This window comes from Cajanus cajan, chromosome 1, assembly GCF_000230855.2.
Source record: "Cajanus cajan strain Asha chromosome 1, NIPB_CcT2T_4, whole genome shotgun sequence".
Taxonomy (NCBI): Eukaryota; Viridiplantae; Streptophyta; class Magnoliopsida; order Fabales; family Fabaceae; genus Cajanus; species Cajanus cajan.
In genome coordinates, this window is record NC_138517.1 from 18,652,413 (window position 1) to 18,674,706 (window position 22,294).

The window sequence follows — 22,294 nt, forward strand, 5'->3', positions numbered from 1 at the left end:
GTGCGATGTGAGTAAGTTTATTCATGGCTAAACAATGTGAAATCAAAGTTATGCTTGGTCTTTTGTGAAGACTAGACAATGGTCTTGCAAAGTGAAAGTCTAAGTTTGGCCTAACATCGTAATAAGTGTGATATGTGTGTTATGCATTTTTAACATGTTGTGAGTTGTGATTGAGTCCATGCATTCATGCATACTTTGTTTGGAGGTAGATGTGAGTCTATGTGGGAACTTATCTATGGTTTTCTACTGTGGCCTTAGCACTACTAGAAATGTTACATATAGTGACATGCAAAAAGTGTCACTATAGGTACAATATATGTAGGTATATATCTATTTTACATATAATTACACAAAATTTTAGTGTTGATTTTGAATGAGATTTAACAACATATTTTATGTGTTACTATAGTCTTTACCCACACTTTTAACAATATACCAACATATATTGTATTTATTGTGTGGGTAAAAGTATTTTTTAGTGACATGTGTTGTGTCACTATATGACAATTTTCTTGTAGTATAAGGGTGTTATGGTGGAAAAACCTCTTGTCTATGAGTAAGATGAGGGGAAACCATGGCCAACCATAGTACCCTAACTAGCTCTTTATAAATCTTGATTACAATGAGAGTGGATTGGATTACCTATTATGTAAAAAATTTGTCGATGTATTCCTAGAATACTTCATATGCATGCACTTTATATGAAATGAGATGATACCATATGTATATAGAGGTTAAAAGCATATGAGTCCATGAGTCTTGTGTGTTGAATATGTAATTGAGATTGTAATTGGGGTGTAAGAAGTGTTGTGCTTTTTAGACATTACCTAGCCTCTTTATATGTTCTTTATACATGTATGAGATGTATTCTCACTCCTCTATGTTTTTGTTGTGTTTATTATTTTGGCTGAATGCTAATTTCAAGTACAAATCATGTATATGACTTTGAGCTTGTAGGAGACAAGACTTGGGATTCAATTTTATTTTGATGGAACTACTCTTTTTAATGTGACATTAAAGTTTAGAAAAGTGATTCCCTTGCTTAGGTTAGTTGTGTTTACCTTGTATTGGACATCAATTTTTTTGAAAGTTTTATTATTATTATTATTATTATTATTATTATTATATTTTTATATTTATATATTTATCATTTTACTTGTAAAAGTTGTTCTAATGCTTAAACATATTTTATTTTGGAACTTATTTTAGTATTTAATGACATATTTTTATATAGAAAAAATACGATGTGAATCCTTTCATTCATGAGGACGAGTTTTATTATTTATAAATTGTCTTATTTTATGATTATATCGTATTAATTAAATTTTTTTAGTAGAAGAATGTCACTTCATTTATGACAATGTATTGTGTATAACATTTTTTAATAGATTTTCCCCTTATAATTTATTTTTAAAATTTTAAAGGTTATAGATGATTTCATTTGTATTGAAATAATTTTATTAGATTTGTCCTTATGTTGATTTGATTATAAATTGATTTTTTTCCTAGGTATATGACAATTTTAATTGTAATATTTTAATTTAAAGATTATAGATGATTTCTTTGTATTTGAAATAATTTTATTAGATTTGTCCTTATGTTTATATGATTATAAATTGATTTTTTTTCTAGGTATATGACAATTTTAATTGTAATATTTTAATTTAAAGGTTTAAATTGAGCTTTCTCATTCTTACATACCAATGATATTCTCATAGTACCATACCACCACAACTCCTACTACTATCGACGTTGTCATTGTTGCTGCCACCACTATCCCACCGCCATTATCATCATCGTCATTATCACTATTATTATTGATTCCACCAATGCTATCTTTGCTGATAATGGTGGTGGTGACAACAATGACAGTGGTGGTGATTGTGATAGTGACAACAATGGTGACTATGGGAGGAGATGAAGCTTAAGCATGACTAGTGAATTTAGTGATTTGTTAAGTGATAAAATATAAGAGACACGTGATAGATATTCAAAGGCTAATTAAATCTAAACCATTTATTTTGATCCAATGTTTGAAATAAATCTCTCTCATTCCTCCATAAGAAACTATTCTCTCATTAGATATATCCTATATGTAACACCCAAAATTTTCTAAAATTTACAAGAAGGATGTTTTAATTAATTAAATGAGTTTTAGAAAATATTTTAAAAGCTTTTAATTATTATGTGTGTTTTTAATTAAATAATAAATGTTTGCAAAATTATTTTTTATAATATTTTTCAGAGAAATATGTGTTTTTACAATATTTTGTTATAATAAGTATTTTGAGAAAAATATGATTTATTATAATTATTTTATGTATTTTATTTTATTTATAATTGTTTTGAGAAAATATGTTTATTTTATATATTATTTATAAATTTTAAATGTTTTAACAGAATGGAAGCTTATATTTTTATTTTATATATTATTTATAACCATGGGTTGGTATGATTCTAAAAAGGCTATGTTAAACCCCAAGCGTGTGGTTCAACGGTAGGGGTTGATCCACGCTTAAGCAAGGTCAGGGGTTCAAATCCTGCCTTGTGTATGTAGCCGCGTTAAATCTTGGGGCCAGCTATCCCACCCTTTGAGGTGCCTCCAACATAGCGAGGAGATTAGTCACTGCTGCCGGCTGTGGATACTCCAAGAACGAACCAAAAAAAAAAGGCTATGTCAGTTTTATATGTTACGCTTCTCACTTTTTCTTTCTTTGAGGAACTTATAGAGAACCAAAAACTATTGGATATCACCTAAGAAATTTATTGTTTGTGTCTAGTGTTCATTGAGGTAAGATGGGAGTAGGCAATCTCGCTTTAAGCATGAGATGTATGTTGGTTACTGAGATTGACCCTTAATCTCTTTCTATGTTGTATGAGGGAGAAATCTTGAATTGTGACTTAACTTGTGTTTTTTTTTTCTTTCTATATGGTTCTTCAATGCTCTAATTGATGTTATTGATATGTATGTATGCTTAATTTTTACTAAATAAACTAATTTTGTAGATTTTGGATTGTCGATGGGTTCTTGTGGGAACCCTAGGAATGTACATATTGAGTTAATATGGAATAATTGAAATGAGCATGTGAGAATGTGAAATTGATGCTAGATTTGAGTAAATTTGACATGTTACGAATTGGATTTGGATTGAAGGTGTTAAAGAACAATCCTAAAACAAATATGGAATCTATGGCACGATCATGCTCTTAGGCACGATCATGCTCTTAGGCAAGGACATTCCTTAGTCCAAAGATGTATTTATTGTTGTCTTAGGATTTTGGTCAATAGCCATTAATAATTGTGTTTTTGCAAATGCCACAGTTGGTCCAACCTTTTTAGATGTGGCCATTCAAGACTAGCTAGTCATAAGGATGCGATATTAGCCATGCATGAAATTTTCACAGCCACACCTATGGCCTTAAGCGCTAATTTTTTGAAGCATGACTCATCATACAAAAAGTTTGTGGTGATTAATGCCAAGAATTATGGTCTGTATATCTACCTCTACTCATAAGGTTAAGTCTCAAGAGATATATTAGGCCAAGAAGATATTATACTTTATTCAAGGTAAGGCAAAACGTTGGGTTTAAAAGTAAAAGGAAGAAAAGCATCATTACTATTTCTTCTCATTTTTTTGGCTCAATGGTCATAAGGCTTGCCTTGAGACATTGAATGTCAACTTGGTATTCTCAAGATTAATTTTTCTAGTGTTAAAATAATGTTTAACTAGCATAAGTCACATCTAATAAGCATATATTAGTCTTTATTTGTTAATTTTGGAATACTGTGTGAACTATATTTATGGACCAAAAATAATATACCTAATCAGATTTGTCTTTCTAAAAATAAAATTATGAAAGGGATACAATTTTACATATTACTATGTAAGAACATTTCTAAAAGGAAGAGTTAAGGTTCTAATGTAAGTTCTATAGTTTTCTAAGACCATTAATTATAGAAAACCTAAAAGAATCTTCAAAATTCATGATTCTTATATAATAAAGAAATAGTGCATTCATGTGCGTACCTTTCTCCGTAGTAGGAATTCCTTTGAACCTTAAAGCATTTTGATCTTCTTGAGAGAAGATGGAAAACAAGATTTCACTTATTTTGACTATTTCTTCTATTCTCTTTATTTTTCATGATGATTAGGGTTTGCGATAATACTTTTTGTTAGAGAGGGGACCTTGTTTAACATTAGTAGGTATTTATAACACCTTAAAATCAAATAACAATTATTCTCAAAATCTACTCTATTAAGTCTATTTAGAATTTAGTCCTTAATTATTTAATTATTTATTCATTAGTCTTTTTACACATCATGTCTCTCACATGAGACATAATATATAACCTTACATTCTCCCACTTGACTCATGTGAAATTTCACATAATGGATAAATAAATAAATAAATTAAAATAACATAAAATGCAATAAATAACTAAATCATTTTATACATTAGGTCCAACATAATACATTTACTCAAGATAATACCTGTTTACATTACTCTAACACAGATATGCATAAAATCATAGAGAATAGGCAATTAGAAAACATAATTGATGGAGACCTCCCTTCCATGGTTGATTATGGCGTCTTGAAGAGGGTCACCTTGCCCAAGGATTTAGGCTCACCAAAGGGAAAGGAATGGGGACGTTTAGGGTGGAATGGTTTTGGGCGTGAGAATGGTGATGGTTTAGGCGGAAGTGTTTGGTGCTCAAGGTGGGTTGGCTCACTCCATAATGAAGATGGAGGCCACTCTAGGTTTCTCACTCTCCAAGGGTGGAGATAAGAGAAGGTTAGCCGAAGTTAACCTAGTGACTAAGGATAAGATGTTGAGGCATGAAATGCTCACTCAAAATCAATATAATCCAAATTATTTATAAGGTGTGGTGCCTTGGGTATTTATAGGAGTGGGAGGCATCTAGGGTTGCATTTAGGGTGCCTTGGCCGAAATTCACCTTGCCAAATGCACACCAAATGAAACCTTAACCCTAGATGCAACTTGGTGGCTAAGGATGAAATCTTTGGGTTTAGTTAGGCTACATCTAGGTGCATTATAAGACCATGCAACCTTTGCCCTCCACTTGGGCCTAAGCCTTTCTAAGTCCAAAAATAGGTCCAAAGCTACCAAAAATGCGTCACCCTCCTAATAAAAACCCTAATCCAAAAATTAAAACCCTATTATCTAAAGCACCCCATAATACAAGGGTAAAATGGGAAATACAAAAAAAAATAAGTCTTATGACTAAGATACCCCAAAATACAAGGGTAAAATTGGAAATACAAATTTTATGACTAAAATACCCCAAAGTACAAGGGTAAAATTGGAATAAAGTAATAAAATTCTATATTACTCAAATTGGGCCTAGGAGATGGATCCATACATGGTATCTCTTTTATCTTCCTCCATGCTTCTAGCCATGAACCATGTGATGGGTTTCACATGAAGCACCAAGGATGGTCCTCCAACATCCCCTCCTTCTTGAGAAGGATTTGACCTCAAATCTTTAAGCTCTTCCATTTCATTGGTCCTTCAAAAAGATGTGAAACCACAATTAGGGAAGTAAAATACTAAAACTTAGCTATGAAATCCTTAAGTACACAATTTTTTGAATGAAAGTGTTAGGGAAAGGAGAGAGCGAAAAAGGCGTCACCATTTCAAGTAATTTTGAAAAAGTTATTAACCCCATGCAATTTCATTACCAAATCATCTATCTTAGAGATTAGGTGCCTTTTATTCAATGATGGCTTTTATAAAAGGTGTTCATCCTCCATTGCCATCTTTCTTTGGCACCAAAAGAATGAGGATGGCACAAGGGTTAAGGTTCTCTTGAACCTAGCCCTTTTTCTTCAAAGGAAATTTTTTTTTTCTTTTCTTTTCTTTTTCTTTTTGTTTTTGCTTTTCTCCTCCTCATCTTTCTTAGCTTTTAATTTGATTTGGTCCTCATTCACTTGAGAAAGTGATAGAGGACACCACACAAATTTCTTTCCCAAGTGTTGGAAACTTATTTTATTGGTGAGACCATCATGGATTGTTTTCTTGTCAAATTGCCATGGCCTTCCAAGCAAGACATGACTAACCTCCAATGGCACTATGTCACACAAAACTTCTTCTTTATAATTACCAATGGAGATTGGTATGCTTGCTTGTTGGTTAACTATAATACCTCTCTCCTCATTGATCCATTGCATTCTATAAGGTTTAGGATGAAGTTTTGTAGTCAAGGCTAACTTATCAACCAATCTAGTGCTACAACAATTGGAAGTTGACCCACTATCTATAATGAGAGAACAAGTATTTTCTAAAACCTTGCATTTTGTTTGAAACAAGTTCTCTCTTTGAGATTGGTCAATGTCACTAGAGTGATTGTTAAGAAGCCTTCTTACCAAAAGTAAGTCTCTTTCACAAGGTAAGATTTCTTCCTCGGTCTCTATGGCTTCTTCTTCACTACTAGAGGAAGAAGATGTGGCTTCATCAAGGCTACTATAGTGATCTTGGGCTTTTAAAACCATAGTTTTCTTTGTAGGACATTGTGAAGCAATATGTCCTCTTCCAAGACACTTGAAGCACTTGATTTCGCTTGACTTAGAATCTTTGGAAGGTGTTTTGAAGGATGATTTGTCTTTTTTTTTCTTTTTCTTTTTCTTCTTTGGGGAAAGGTAGAGAAGAGTGACCCTCCTTCTTGAAACTCTTGGGATAAGAGGGAGTGGTGTCTTTTCGAAAAGCTTTTCTCTTAAGTTGATGCTCCACTCTTGAACAAAGTTGAACAAGTTCATTCAAGTCTTTATAAGGTAAAAGTTCAACTTTGTCTCTTATCTCAAGGTTTAGACCACTTTGAAATCTAGAGATTGTGGTCCTCTCTTCCTCCCTAATCCCAGCCCTCATCATTAACAACTCCATACATTGCCTATATTCTTCCACACTAGAGGACCCTTGTTTCAATCTTTGAAGCTTATCCATAAGCTCTCGGTCATAGTATGGAGGAATATGCCTCCTTCTTAAGGCACTACGGAGCTCATTCCAATATTGGATTGGGGGCTCATGATTTATTCTCCTTTCTTTTTTAAGGAGGTCCACCAATACCTAGCATGCCCTTGGAAACTAAGGGTTGCTAAAGAAACCTTTCTTTCTTCACTCACTCTATGGCAAGAAAACAATTGTTCAACCTTCATTTCGCAATATAAATAATTTTCAACATTGTCTTTGCCATGAAATGGGGGAAGAGTGATGTTGGGTTCCTTATTGGAGGACTCCCTATGTCTATGTTGCCTTGGGGGTCTTTGATAGTAATCATCATTGTGATGACTACTATAAAAGATGTCACTTGGAGGTTGGGTATGATGCCCTTCCTCTTCATGAATACTTGAGGGTATTCTAACCCCCTTTCCCTTTGAGGATTTAGGGGAAGAGACTCTTGGTTTTGATCCACTAGCCTCTCCTCCCATAACTAACCTAGCAAGCAACCTTTTTATTTCCTTATTGTTTTTCTCATTCTCTTTTTCTCTTTTTCTTAACTCTTCCTCTCTCTTTATATTTTCTTCTTCTTTTTTTCTTAAGTACTCTTTCAATTCCCTAAGTTCTTCCCTAACACTAGACCTAGTACTACAAGAGTTATGACCATGTACACTAGAATGATCACTCATCTTCGACCAAGAAAAAAGTTTTCACAAATTTGTTTTCAAAAAGGTTGAAAAAGATTTTCACAAAGAGTGAGTGATAAAAGGTTTTCACAAAAGGTTTTCAAGGTGCAAGATTGGTATGAAAAGGCCTAAGTGTACAAAGTGAACTATCAAGGGAGGTGGACTACTAAGAATCACTTAAAAACCAAGTCTTTTCAAGTAAAAATCACTAAGCCTTTTCACACTTTTCTCACAAAACAAGTTTGCACAAGAATAAAATGTGTGGTGTGCACGACCCCCTAGTAGGCAAATGAAAGCCTTCTAAACGAAAATTGAGACAAAATAAAGACCTAAGCAATTATACTACCAAAAGCTTTAAAACATGCAAAGGAAAGCACTCAAAGCATATACTAGTCGAATACCTAGGTGAAGGTTTTCAAATCACCTTCAAACTACACGAATCTACCACCAAAAATGAAGAGGTTTAAAATTGGCCAATTACAAACCAAAATAAAGAAAGAAGGCCCAAATACAAATGGCCCAAAAGAAGTTAAGCAAGAATTAAGAAGAAAGGAAAATTAGGTCTTCAACTCCTCCAAGTGGGTTCCTTCACAATGAACAAACGTAGGTTAGTCCTCTCCAAGTTTTTAAGCACTCCTTTTGGTAGTGGAAATCCATCCAAAGGACTAGGTATAGGTTCGGTTCACTTCTCCAATCAAATCCACCAAAGGTTTGCTAGTTGACTAGAAAGGTTCTTCATCTACACTCAAAATGAAACTAACCCAAGAGCAAGAGTCCAAGAAATAAAAACTAAAAATGCACAATTAATGAAAGGCTAAACTCAGAGAGAATTGATTGAGACAAAACAAAAGAGGCCAAAGAAATGAAAAACTAAAATTAAGACACAATTAAAAATGAAGCACACAAAAGAATAGTCTTAAAATAGATCTAGAATGGATTAATTGTTTTGGTTCACTAGATTAAGTCTTTTAGATAATTTGGTCCAGCCACTCTTATGGTGTCAAAATAGGTCAATAATGTTATGAGTCCAACTCCCAAATGCATAGGTCAAGGTCCAAGTCCACAAGTCTAGCAACAAGTCCCTTTTGGTCCAATTTTTTTTTGTTCTTTTTCTTTTCTTCCTTTTCTTTTCACATCAATTTTTTTTTATACTCTGTGTCCAAATTCTTTTTAATATTTCAGCCCATTTTGTTGCTTAGGTTTTGCACTTGTGGGTGGAGAGAAAATTAGGTCAAATTTTTAGGAGACAGAGAAGGAGACAAGTGGCGTGTTCTTAGAGGCTTTTAGGGGATCTTTTGAGTGGAATTGGTTTTGTACTATTTAGGACAAGTTGTTTTGCACAAAATTTTCAGCATACCTCTTAGATTCTTTTATGGTTTTTCAAGCATCAAATATTGACCAAATCAAGTGGAAATGCAAGGAAAGTGGGGCGACAATTTAGGTGCATGTGCAAGAAAACATGTTACACATGGATATTCAAAAATACATGGAACATGCTAGAACTAAATAACACGCATGAATGACTCCTAAATGGCTTCTATAGGTCACGCCCACTTTAAGTTATGCATCATGATATTTTTGGTTCATGTATTCATGCAAAGTGTTTGGCATATATACATTGAATTTTTGTAGACAAAATATAGGAAACAAGACTTGACAAAACTTAAAAGGATTCAAAAATTAAAAAGCATGTTCATCATGTTCATATGAGACTTGTAACGCCTAATTCTAATACCCAAATTATACAATATAAAATTATAATATTTTCGCAATTATATTATTAACAATATCTATATATTTATTTAATAAAATTTAAAAGTAAAGAAAAGAATATCTTGTGAATTTAATACATAACATATCGTTCTAAAATATTTAGAATAACGTATTATTTTACACATTATTCATTTTCCTTACTCTTTTAATACAATATATATATATTCATAACGGAAAGAAAATTACAATTAAAATAATATGATTGACAAGTAAAGTTATAACAGATCCATCAAATAGCCTCCATATTCCAATTTCCTTCCATGTAGGACAGCAGTAACAATAACAGCAAAATGATCTGGAATCTCAAGTTGATCCATCTATTTATAATATATTTAATTTTAAAAAAAAAACAAAGAAAAGAAAGGAGTAAGAACAATATCCAATAAATACAATAATTCGAACGAATAAACATAATTATTTATAAATAAAATTTTAACATATATATATATATGTAAATATATATATATATATATAGATTAAATATTAGATTTTCTTGATACAATAAAATTTGAATTATACTTGTAGTGACTAGTCAGGATAAATGAGCATCATTATAACACCAACCAAAAATTATTCCACCTCCATTTCTTACTCATTTAAATCCCCAAGGTTAAACCTCCAGCTACAAATAATTCAAACTTTATCGTCATAGAGTATTAATTATCTTTAAAATGAGTAAAAGACATTTTAACAAATTATATTAATCATAAAAAAAAATTACTCAAAATAGATTTAAGAATAATCATAGAATAAGTAATAGTAATTAAAGGTTAAACAAATATATGAGGTTAGAAACACCCCACTAAATAATAACGTAAATAAATAAACATAATAATTAAAAGTTAAGTAGTTAAATGAGGTTAAGAACACCTCACTGAATAATTATAACAATAACATAGTAATTAAAAGTTAAGTAGTTAGATGAGGTTAGGAACACCTCACTGAATAAATATAACAATAACATAGTAATTAAAAGTTAAGTAGTTAGATGAGGTTAGGAACACCTCACTGAATAAATATAACAATAACATAGTAATTAAAAGTTAAGTAGTTAGATGAGGTTAAGAACACCTCACTGAATAAATATATAAATATAGTGAGGTTAGGGGCACCCCACTAAATAAATATAATCAAATAAATGCATAAATAATTATACATAATAGTATATAAAATTTTAAAAAGATAAGGTTCTCCTCCCCCTTACCTAGATAAGTAGGAGTTGAAACTAGTGCAATATCTCTCTAAAAACTTGGGCAGAATCTCTTCCTCTTTCTCCTTAAACGAGGCACTAGAGCAGAACCTCCTTTTCTTTCTCCTTCTCTCTCTCTTACTTTCTCTCTCTATTTCTCCAGAATTTCCTTCTCTCTAGAATTCTGAATTTTCAAAACCTTAGGCCCCTATTTATAGAAATTTTGAAGTTACTATGCACTATGCACTATTCATTAAAATAATATTATAAGTTACTATGCACTATTCATTAAAATATTCAAATTAATTATAAAATTGAACCTTGCTTCCCTCGTGCCACCCTTAGCAGCCATTTACTATTCACGTATACGTATACGTGAATAGTAAAATACGTATATGTGAATAGTAAAAATATGTATACATGAATAGTAAAAATACGTATATATGAATAGTAAAAATACGTATAAAAATATGATAAACTTTCTAATAATCTCAATAAATATTTAAAATCAAAATAACCTATTTTATTTAATAAAATTTGGAATATTACAATAATAGTAATTACCATTTTGAAAATTGGGATGTTACAATACTTCCCCCCTTTTAAGAAATTCGTCCTCGAATTTCCGCAACGAAGAGGTTTGACTATGACTTGTTCAAGATTCTTTCTAAACTTCCTAGGAAAACCCACAACAAGGTCTAGACACATTATCTCATTTCCAAATAGGAACATCTAAAGGCTACAAAAGTCCTAAAGGCTTCTGATGTTTTGTCTCAGACTTATACTATACTAAATATGAGTACACACCATCCTCTATTCCTCTCTACACTTAAGGCCACCAAAATATCTTTTTAAGATTTTGGTACATCTTAGTGATTTCTGGATGGATACTAAGAATACTCTTATGTCCTTCTTCTAGGATTGCTTTATTAAACTCTAGCACACTATGAATGTACAACCTATCCTTAAATCTTAAAATTCCATCCACTCCAAATTTAAACTCACTCTCCATACCTTAATTCAACTTCTCTACTTCTATTCTCATCTTAGACCATCACGCTTCTGCTGCGCCACTCTGATACATTTTAGTAACTCCTAAATAAATGTGAAGAGTATTCTTATGTCCTTTCAAGTTTACTTAGCATTCAAATTTGCTCCTTAAAACAATATTGATTCTACTCAGAAATGATTATACGTACTACTACCAATCTTCTCTATTTGATTCCCTAAGAAAGGATCTGACTCCTAGGCTTCTCTAATCTCATCCATTAATTTACTAGTCACTTTAAATATAATCAATTCAATGCTCCTAAGGATAATCTCAAACACCAATCATAAGTCTTAAATTCTTCAATCAAATCCAACCCTTAAATCATCAAAAGTGATATATCAAAGATCAACATAATTAAGGCGTCTGTCACAATATTAAGATTATTTCTAAAGATTAACCACCTAAGTGTAAGTTCACTACATGTACATATCAGATCTCTAATTTCACCACTCCATTTACACCCAAGTTAAACTCTTATTCATCACTTTATCTTATAGCCTCATATCTTATCACCAAATGAATCAACTAATTATGCTTTTCCAATTTCTTTCAAGAATTCACTTGTTACTCAAGTCATACCTAGTTTCACACTACTAGGAGTAATCTAAAAAAATCCATTTCTCTAATCATAAAGGAAGATAAATATAAAGGTTTACTACTCAAAACATCGGTTGCCATAATGGCTTGGCCGAATAATCAATAAGATCAAAATCTTATTTCTCAACGAATTCTAACTATTTCTTTTGGTTAATAGATATTTAAAGCTATTATGATCGCTAAATACCTCAAGCTTAGAATCATATACGTAGTGTTTTCAAATCTTAGTATTCATATTAAAACTGCTAACTCAAAGTTATGGGTAGAGTAATTCCTCTCATGAATTTTCAGTTGCCTAGAATCATAAGCTTCTACCTTTCTTCTTGCCACAACACTCTTCCTGATCCTATCTTTAGAAGCATAACTATATACCACAAAAGTCTTGCTAAAATCTAGTAGTATTAACCAATCTTTCCTTAAGAGTTTGAAAACTACCTTCTCCTTTGTTATCCCACACAAAGGCAACTATTTCTTAGTCAATCCAGTCAGAAGTAGGAGATAAAATGTTTTGGGTACTTAAAATAAACATAGGTCCAGAAATTCCTGATATGGGTTAGCCTTTCAAACTACTGTTGAATTCATGGGTAGGCAAACGACAACTTAGTGAACTGAAACGTCTTATTAGCTAGAGGAAAAGAAAGCAAAAGCGATTCCTGTAGTAGAGGCGAGTGAAATGAGAGTAGCCTAAACTTCTAACTGCTACCTTAGACATTTACTTAATAAATCTCCTATAAATTATCCTAAGAAAACTCTTAATTTTACTAATTGAATTAGGTAACTCTCACTTAAGCACAACTTCTACCTTAGATAGCTCTATGTTATACCTTCGCAAGAAATTACATAGCCTAGAACACTCACCTCATACAATCATAATCTAGCTAAGTTTATCTTAGATATATCTTCACACTTAACTCTTAATATGATGGTATCACATCCTAAGGTCAAAACCTCTCATTAACACACAAATATCCACTAATTGATCCATAAGGTCACATACTTGCATATCAATTCATATTAGAATACCTCCTTCACCTATATCATCCCTAAATATGTATGAATTTATCACCATGAACCAATCATATCATTTGAATCAACCTTTCAGTGACCAGACCTTAAAACATCATCAAATCCATTTTTATCCTTGTTATGCCTAAAATCTCAAAAACATCATGATAGCATATATCTACCTGACACACAAAGTTATACTCATCCAAATGATCTCAAACCTATCTCAAACGAAAGGTAAATGAATAAGCTACAATTCTTATGAAGGCATAAGATTTCAAAAAGATCACCTTCCTAACTAAAAATTCAGAAATCATTTCAAGTATATTCAGTTCTTATAACTAAACTTTTGATCACCAAAGCCGTCATAACTAAGGTTTTAGACCTCCGTTTTATCTTATTACAGTTCTATTGGAAAGATAATATCAAAAGCCACAACTCTCATGATGACCACAAAATCTGATTCTGTCAATATGATACTCATACTGACACAACAAAATTTCGACGAAAATAATACCCATATCATATAGCATTAGTGTACTAACATTTCACAAAATACCTTAACCATTCCAAACTCACTCCTTTCCACCTTAAACTCATATTCAAGCTTTCCATTACAATCTTAGACCAAAACAGCTCACAAAGGACTTAGAGAATAAAATTCACATACTACCTAAACCATAAAAGTTAACATGCACGCACCAATACTCAAGGAACATTCCAATCTCTCATCAAAATATCAAAACTCCAATTCTCAGATACAACCACCTTTGATTCAATTGCTTACTACTATAGATTCCTAAATTCCATTAACCGTAAACTCTTGAAAAATCATCCAAATCTAAGGTCTCAATAATTTCTAGTTAATTATCAAGGCTTTGTCCGTACTATTGGTACATAAGCTCACCATACGAGTGATACTACTCAATCACTACTTCTTACGTAAGTAAAAAGTATCAAACATATAAGCAATTATGAAAAGATCAATTAAAAATAGCATCATCAATTTATATCATGTCTATCAGACAAATCCTGAGAATACAATACATACAAATAAATAAATAAGAACATAATTAATCATCACATTATTAATCTACCAAACAAGCATGGTAGACTCATAACTCACGGCCGATTGGATCGGCCTGCTCTGATACCACTAAATGTAACGCCTAATTCTAATACCCAAATTATACAATATAAAATTATAATATTTTGGCAATTATATTATTAACAATATCTATATATTTATTTAATAAAATTTAAAAGTAAAGAAAAGAATATCTTGTGAATTTAATACATAACATATCGTTCTAAAATATTTAGAATAACGTATTATTTTACACATTATTCATTTTCCTTACTCTTTTAATACAATATATATATATTCATAACGGAAAGAAAATTACAATTAAAATAATATGATTGACAAGTAAAGTTATAACAGATCCATCAAATAGCCTCCATATTCCAATTTCCTTCCATGTAGGACAGCAGTAACAATAACAGCAAAATGATCTGGAATCTCAAGTTGATCCATCTATTTATAATATATTTAATTTAAAAAAAAAACAAAGAAAAGAAAGGAGTAAGAACAATATCCAATAAATACAATAATTCGAACGAATAAACATAATTATTTATAAATAAAATTTTAACATATATATATATATGTAAATATATATATATACAGATTAAATATTAGATTTTCTTGATACAATAAAATTTGAATTATACTTGTAGTGACTAGTCAGGATAAATGAGCATCATTATAACACCAACCAAAAATTATTCCACCTCCATTTCTTACTCATTTAAATCCCCAAGGTTAAACCTCCAGCTACAAATAATTCAAACTTTATCGTCTATGGCCATAGAGTATTAATTATCTTTAAAATGAGTAAAAGACATTTTAACAAATTATATTAATCATAAAAAAAAATTACTCAAAATAGATTTAAGAATAATCATAGAATAAGTAATAGTAATTAAAGGTTAAACAAATATATGAGGTTAGAAACACCCCACTAAATAATAACGTAAATAAATAAACATAATAATTAAAAGTTAAGTAGTTAAATGAGGTTAAGAACACCTCACTGAATAATTATAACAATAACATAGTAATTAAAAGTTAAGTAGTTAGATGAGGTTAGGAACACCTCACTGAATAAATATAACAATAACATAGTAATTAAAAGTTAAGTAGTTAGATGAGGTTAGGAACACCTCACTGAATAAATATAACAATAACATAGTAATTAAAAGTTAAGTAGTTAGATGAGGTTAAGAACACCTCACTGAATAAATATATAAATATAGTGAGGTTAGGGGCACCCCACTAAATAAATATAATCAAATAAATGCATAAATAATTATACATAATAGTATATAAAATTTTAAAAAGATAAGGTTCTCCTCCCCCTTACCTAGATAAGTAGGAGTTGAAACTAGTGCAATATCTCTCTAAAAACTTGGGCAGAATCTCTTCCTCTTTCTCCTTAAACGAGGCACTAGAGCAGAACCTCCTTTTCTTTCTCCTTCTCTCTCTCTCTTACTTTCTCTCTCTATTTCTCCAGAATTTACTTCTCTCTAGAATTCTGAATTTTCAAAACCTTAGGCCCCTATTTATAGAAATTTTGAAGTTACTATGCACTATGCACTATTCATTAAAATAATATTATAAGTTACTATGCACTATTCATTAAAATATTCAAATTAATTATAAAATTGAACCTTGCTTCCCTCGTGCCACCCTTAGCAGCCATTTACTATTCACGTATACGTATACGTGAATAGTAAAATACGTATATGTGAATAGTAAAAATATGTATACATGAATAGTAAAAAATACGTATATATGAATAGTAAAAATACGTATAAAAATATGATAAACTTTCTAATAATCTCAATAAATATTTAAAATCAAAATAACCTATTTTATTTAATAAAATTTGGAATATTACAATAATAGTAATTACCATTTTGAAAATTGGGATGTTACAAGACTCAAACCTAAAAATGAAAAAGCATGGATAATACTAAGCAAGGAAACCTAAAATGTTCAAGAAAGGTTCACAAGGAACAAAATATGACCCACAAAGTATTCGGCCTCACAAAGAAAGATAAGAAGAAGACAATGACCGAATAAACAACAACAAGACTAGAAGTTACCCTTGATGAACCTTGGCTCTAGATACCACATGATGGAGACCTACCTTCCATGGTTGATTATGGCGTCTTGAAGAGGGTCACCTTGCCCAAGGATCTAGGCTCACCAGAGGGAAAGGAATGGGGACGTTTAGGGTGGAATGGTTTTGGGCGTGAGAATGGTGATGGTTTAGGCGAAAGTGTTTGGTGCTTAAGGTGGGTTGGCTCACTCCAAGATGAAGATGGAAGCCACTCTAGGTTTCTCACTCTCCAAGGGTGGAGATAAGAGAAGGTTAGCCAAAGTTAACCTAGTGACTAAGGATAAGATGTTGAGGCATGAAATGCTCACTCAAAATCAATATAATCCAAAGTATTTACAAGGTGTGGTGCCTTAGGTATTTATAGGAGTGAGAGGCATCTAGGGTTGCATTTAGGGTGCCTTGGCCAAAATTCACCTTGCCAAATGCACACCAAATGAAACCTAAATTAACCCTAGATGCAACTTGGTGGCCAAGGATGAAATCTTTGGGTTTAGTTAGGCTACATCTAGGTGCATGATAAGACCATGCAACCTTTGCCCTCCACTTGGGCCTAAGCCTTTCTAAGTCCAAAAATAGGTCCAAAGCTACCAAAAATGTGTCACCCTCCTAATAAAAACCCTAGCCCAAAAATTAAAACCCTATTATCTAAAACACCCCGTAATACAAGAGTAAAATGAGAAATACAAAAGAAAATAAGTCCTATGACTAAGATACCCCAAAATACAAGGGTAAAATTGGAAATACAAATTCTATGACTAAAATACCCCAAAGTACAAGGGTAAAATTGGAATAAAGCAATAAAATTCTATATTACTCAAATTAGGCCTAGGAGATGGATCCATACATGGTATCCCTTTTATCTTCCTCCATTCTCCTAGCCATGAACCATGTGGTGGGTTTCACATGAACCACCAAGGATGGTCCTCCATCAATAATACTCAATCATTACTAACAATAATGCTCATATTTTCAACATGCTCAATAAATGTTTTGGGCGGTAATTCCTTTGTTAAAGGGCTAGCTATTATAAGGTTTGTGCTAGTATTTTTTATTGGCACTCTTTGTTTTCGAACTTCTTCTTTCATGGCCAATTATTTTAATTTCATGGATTTTAATTCTTCTTTAATGGCATTTAACCATTTTTTTAAAAAAAATTATCATAACTTACAGCTTGTGAAAATGAAACTAGATCATTGTCATTAATGCTTAAGTCCATTTCTGACCCATGTAGATATACCATATACTCGTTCAAAATTGTTGGTCCGCTATCTTTGAGACCTCCTTAATGTTATTTCTTATGGTTCTTCTACAATAGGTTCATTTTAAATCATGGGTTCATTATTGTGTTGCTCTTCTTCATTTTTGTTTGACACAATAGTTAGAGGAACACTTACTTTATTGCTAGAAGCACAAGTCAAAGGAACTTGCACTTTAACTTCTTTGACTTCCACTTTCCATGAAACTACACTCCCACTAATTTCACCATTTTCAATAAACCTTTTATTTCCAATTTCAACAATGTTTATACTATGATTAGGACGATAAAACACATCTTTTTTTTTTTGGATAATCAATGAAATATTCATTGATTGTTCTTGCATCTAATTTCTTTTCTTGGGGATTGTAAATCCTTATTTTTTCCTAGAAATCCTAAATATGTAAATTCCTTAAACTTGGTGTCTTACCAATCCATAATTTAAAAGGTGTCTTTGGAACTGTTTGACTAGGAATCCTGTTTAACAAATACATTGTTGTTTTCAAGGCATACATCTACAAATATATGGGTAAAGCTAAATTTCTTAACATATTCTTAACCATATCCAATAATGTTCTATTATGCCTTCTTGATACACCATTTTATTATTAATGAAGGAGTTTAGCGTATGGACTTGGGTGTTGTCCAGTTTCATCATATATTTGGTAATACACACCACCTTTATTAGATCCAACAACTTTCACCTTTTTGTTTAATTTCCTTTCTACTACATTCAAATAAACTTTCAAGGCATCCTTTGCTTGAGATTTCTCATGCAATAGATAGACATAACTATAATGTGAATAGTCATCTATAAAGGTAGTGAAGTACCTTTCCTTTTCGAAAGAATTGACATCAAAAGGTCCATATATATCGGTATATATGTACAATTTTAAGAAGCCGAGTGCTTCTTGTAGCTCCTTTCTCCGTGTCTTTTGTTTGTTTTTCTTTAATACAATCCACACAAATATTTAGATCCATAAAATCTTAAGTTGGAATAATTTCATTCTTTATTAATCTTTCCATTCTTTCTCTAGAAATGTGACCCAAACATTTAAGCCATTTATTTACTAAACTACATTTAGTACCAATGTTATGATGCAAAGTTAAGAGGGTTTCAACATAAAAACCATCTAAATTCAATTTATATAAACCATCACAAAGAATACAGGTACCAATGAGATGATTATGCTTAAATAAATTGAAACATCCATTACCAAAATTAAAAGAGTATCCAGTAACATCAAGTTTAGATAATGAAACCAAATTCCTAGATAAACTAGGTACATAAAATTTTTCCAATAAATATAAATGATGTCCATTGTCAAGGATTAAACTATAAGTCCCAATTGCTTCCACTAGAGCTTTCACTATATTCGTTAAGAAGATGAACTTCTCATTTGGATTGTAATGAATCTCTACATCGTATTAGAAACATAAGTCATACATCCAAAATCAATCCACCTTCTATTATGGAGAACTTCACTTAAATTTGATTTAAAACATACATAAGCATTAAACTTACTTTTATTTTCAAACCAAGCCTTACATTTTGGGCAATCCTTCAGGAAGTGTCCAAATTTCCCACATAAATGGCAATTATTACCCATTGATTTTCTTTTGGATTTATGTAGATGCCTCATTAATCTTTAATGGCCATTTGCCTTTATGATGTTTCTTTACAAATTTCTTTCCAGCTCCTTGATTTCCTTGGTGGCTTAAATAATGAATTGAGTGACTTCGTTGATTCTTAAGCTTCGTTTCCTCATGAACCAACATATTATGCAATTTATGCACATTCTATTTGTATTTCATGGTATAATAGCTCATTTGAAAAAGTCCATACTCAATCGTAATGACAAGAATAAATTGTACAAGGAAGTTTTCATTCATAGCCATTCCCAAGGACTTAAGTATTGTCAAAAAAATTGTCATCTCAATTGAAGTTAGAAGAAAAATACATAGAAGGGGGTTGAATATGTGTGTGAAGGTTTAAGGAAATATTTTCGCATAAAAAGATTTTTCATGTTTCATACTGATGTTTCCAAACTCAAGATACATCTCACTATTACTTTTAATATAAGGTTTAAAAGAGTTTTGCATCTGAAAGCTTTATCATCTGCTCGAAAGTGTTTCTTGCAATAATAAGTTAAACAAGAGATGTTTTCCATTTGAAAGTTGTTGTAGTGTGAAATAAGTAGCGAGTAAGATTTTCAGTATGAAATACCAAATAAATAAATTTGCGTCTGAGAAGAGTAAAACAGTGCAAAGAGTTTTATACTTGTTCGCTCAGACTGAGATACGTCCAGTCTCCTTTAATTGAAGAGTTCCACTAGATTTTCAATTAAGTACAAGTATTATCACCACTTTTGGTTTGCCAAGTATTTTCGACCACTTCTGGCCCTCCAACTTTACTTATCAGCTCTAGTATTTTTTGTTTAGCCTCTTCAGGCTCTCAGTGAGTATTCTCAACCACTCTTGGTTCTCGAGTATTATCAAACACTCCTGGTTTGCCAACTTCACTCATTGGCGCTAGTATTCTTTGTTCAGCCTCTTCAGGCTCTCAGTGAGGATTATCGACCACTCCTGGCCCGCTAACTTCACTCATTAACGCTAGTATTCTTTGTTTAGCCTCTACAGGCTCTCAATGAGGATTATCGACCACTCTTGGCCTGCTAACTTCACTCATTAGCGCTAGTATTCTTTGTTCAGCCTCTTCAGGCTCTTAGTGAGGATTCTTTGACAAGCCCCTCCAGGCTTATATAAGTATTCTTTCCCTAGCCTCCTCAAGTTTTACAGATGATAGATAATTTGTTTTGAGTGTGTGGTTTACTCTCACAAAGAGGATACAAAAATTTACTACACTCACTAAGGTTTATGTTCCTAAGTTACACTTAGAACTCCTTAGTCTACAAATATAAATACAATATTGTACATTTGACTATGTATGTTCTGTCTCTGGTTTCGTTGCTTCTTAGGCTTGGAATCACTCTTCGCCAACCATTCCAGGTTTGGAGTCATGACATATTTATAGCCTCTGTAAAATTTTTCCATTGCAAGTGTCCGTTGAAGCAGAATGTAGTCGTTCATGACTAGTTTGATTTCTCATTTAATGCACTAGATTTTGCATTAAATGTTGCTTCCTGTTTATAGACATTGCGTGAAGTCTTCTAAATTTTTGTTAGCTATAGTGTCTGACTTTAACTGAGACCTAGGAACTTCTTGTCCTTTTTCGGTCATCGTAGCTGTAGAGGTGTTGTCCTTATTTGAAAAGGTAATGTATTTTTCCTGACACACGCATGCTTTGACTTGTGGATACGCGCTTGTCTATCTTTCTTCTTTCTTCTCACAATTTTGATGACTTCGTGTGCTCTTCCATAAGTGTAAACGATGCTTGAATTGTCCCTTGAGACTTGATTTTTCAAATGCTTGCATGACAGTCTTCGTTTGTATTTGGTAGTCCATGTGCATCTTAGGACTTGATCTTCATCTGAGCATTTGTCATCAATGTTTTGACTTCCTTTAGTTTGATCAATATTGTAAATGGACAGACTTTATTTCCATCTGGAATGCTTTTTAGTCTGTTTGTCCTTCGTCTAATATGTAGTTGACTTTTGTCTGATTCTTGACCAGCCTTCGTATGAATCCTTATTGCGTTTTATGTTGTGCTTAACACACCTATGTCTGGTATTTGATCCAACATCATCTGGTGCTCATGTCATATTTCATCTTGCATTTGACTCTGTTTCGTTTGATCCTCGTGTTGTGCTTTGCCTTGACTTATCTTCGTCTGGTACTTGAAGAAGTTTCTTCTGTGGTCTGTATGGATTTCTTCTAATTCTTGAAAGCTCTTCATCTGAAGCTTGATCATTTTCCTTCTTATGCTAGACTTGGCTTCATTTGACCTTTCTGTCTGATGCTTGAAGCTTTCCTTCCTTTATCTTGGTTCTAGTATAAGAAGTGGCACATGCTCTGTTCTTTAACTTGCCTGTACTTATGTTTTTCTTAAGCACTAACACTCATGTTAGAAATAACAATATGTATTATATTTGTCGCATTCAAAACTTTGCTGAGAATTACTTCGTCTGACTTAACAATAATGACATGCATGCTTATGCATATTACATGAACCATCAAACTTCATGGTGATTAATATACTTATTAATGTCTAATTAAGTAAGAGACTTATCAGTTGTTTGAAAGCACTCTCCCACAAACTCCATAAATTCTTTAGTACTTTCAGTTTTGGAGAGAATTGTCTTAATACTATCTATAACAATCATTCTCATGAACATTAGGTTGAGTCTATTAGACATTTCTCAAGCTTTATAATAGGTTTTCTCTTCAATTCTACTAGAGTCAGTAATAGTAGTAAGCTTCTCTTCCAATACAACAAATTATCAATTATAGAGAACTAAAAGGATATTTGAAATTGATAATCTTTACATAACAAGGAAATAATGTGTTACCGTGCGTTACTTTTTCCATCGTAGAAATTCCCTTGAACCTTGGTGTATTCGGATGGGGAATTTTACACATTCAAGGAATTTGAAATTCTTTATATTTGAATTACTTTGATTTCAATTTTTATTA

General features: G+C 31.9%; 2 long non-coding RNA genes across 2 annotated transcripts; both read right to left on the bottom strand.

The window, feature by feature from the left end:
- Nucleotides 1–9,514: 9,514 nt before the first annotated feature.
- On the bottom strand, nucleotides 9,515–12,504 carry LOC145958712 (uncharacterized). Its single transcript, XR_014434367.1, has 2 exons — nucleotides 10,621–12,504; nucleotides 9,515–9,733 (listed from the first exon to the last, which is right to left on the bottom strand). It is a non-coding gene; the product is annotated as an uncharacterized LOC145958712 (long non-coding RNA).
- A 2,072-nt stretch (nucleotides 12,505–14,576) lies between these two features.
- LOC145953905 (uncharacterized) lies at nucleotides 14,577–15,833 on the bottom strand. Its single transcript, XR_014431131.1, has 2 exons — nucleotides 15,685–15,833; nucleotides 14,577–14,795 (listed from the first exon to the last, which is right to left on the bottom strand). It is a non-coding gene; the product is annotated as an uncharacterized LOC145953905 (long non-coding RNA).
- Nucleotides 15,834–22,294: the final 6,461 nt, after the last annotated feature.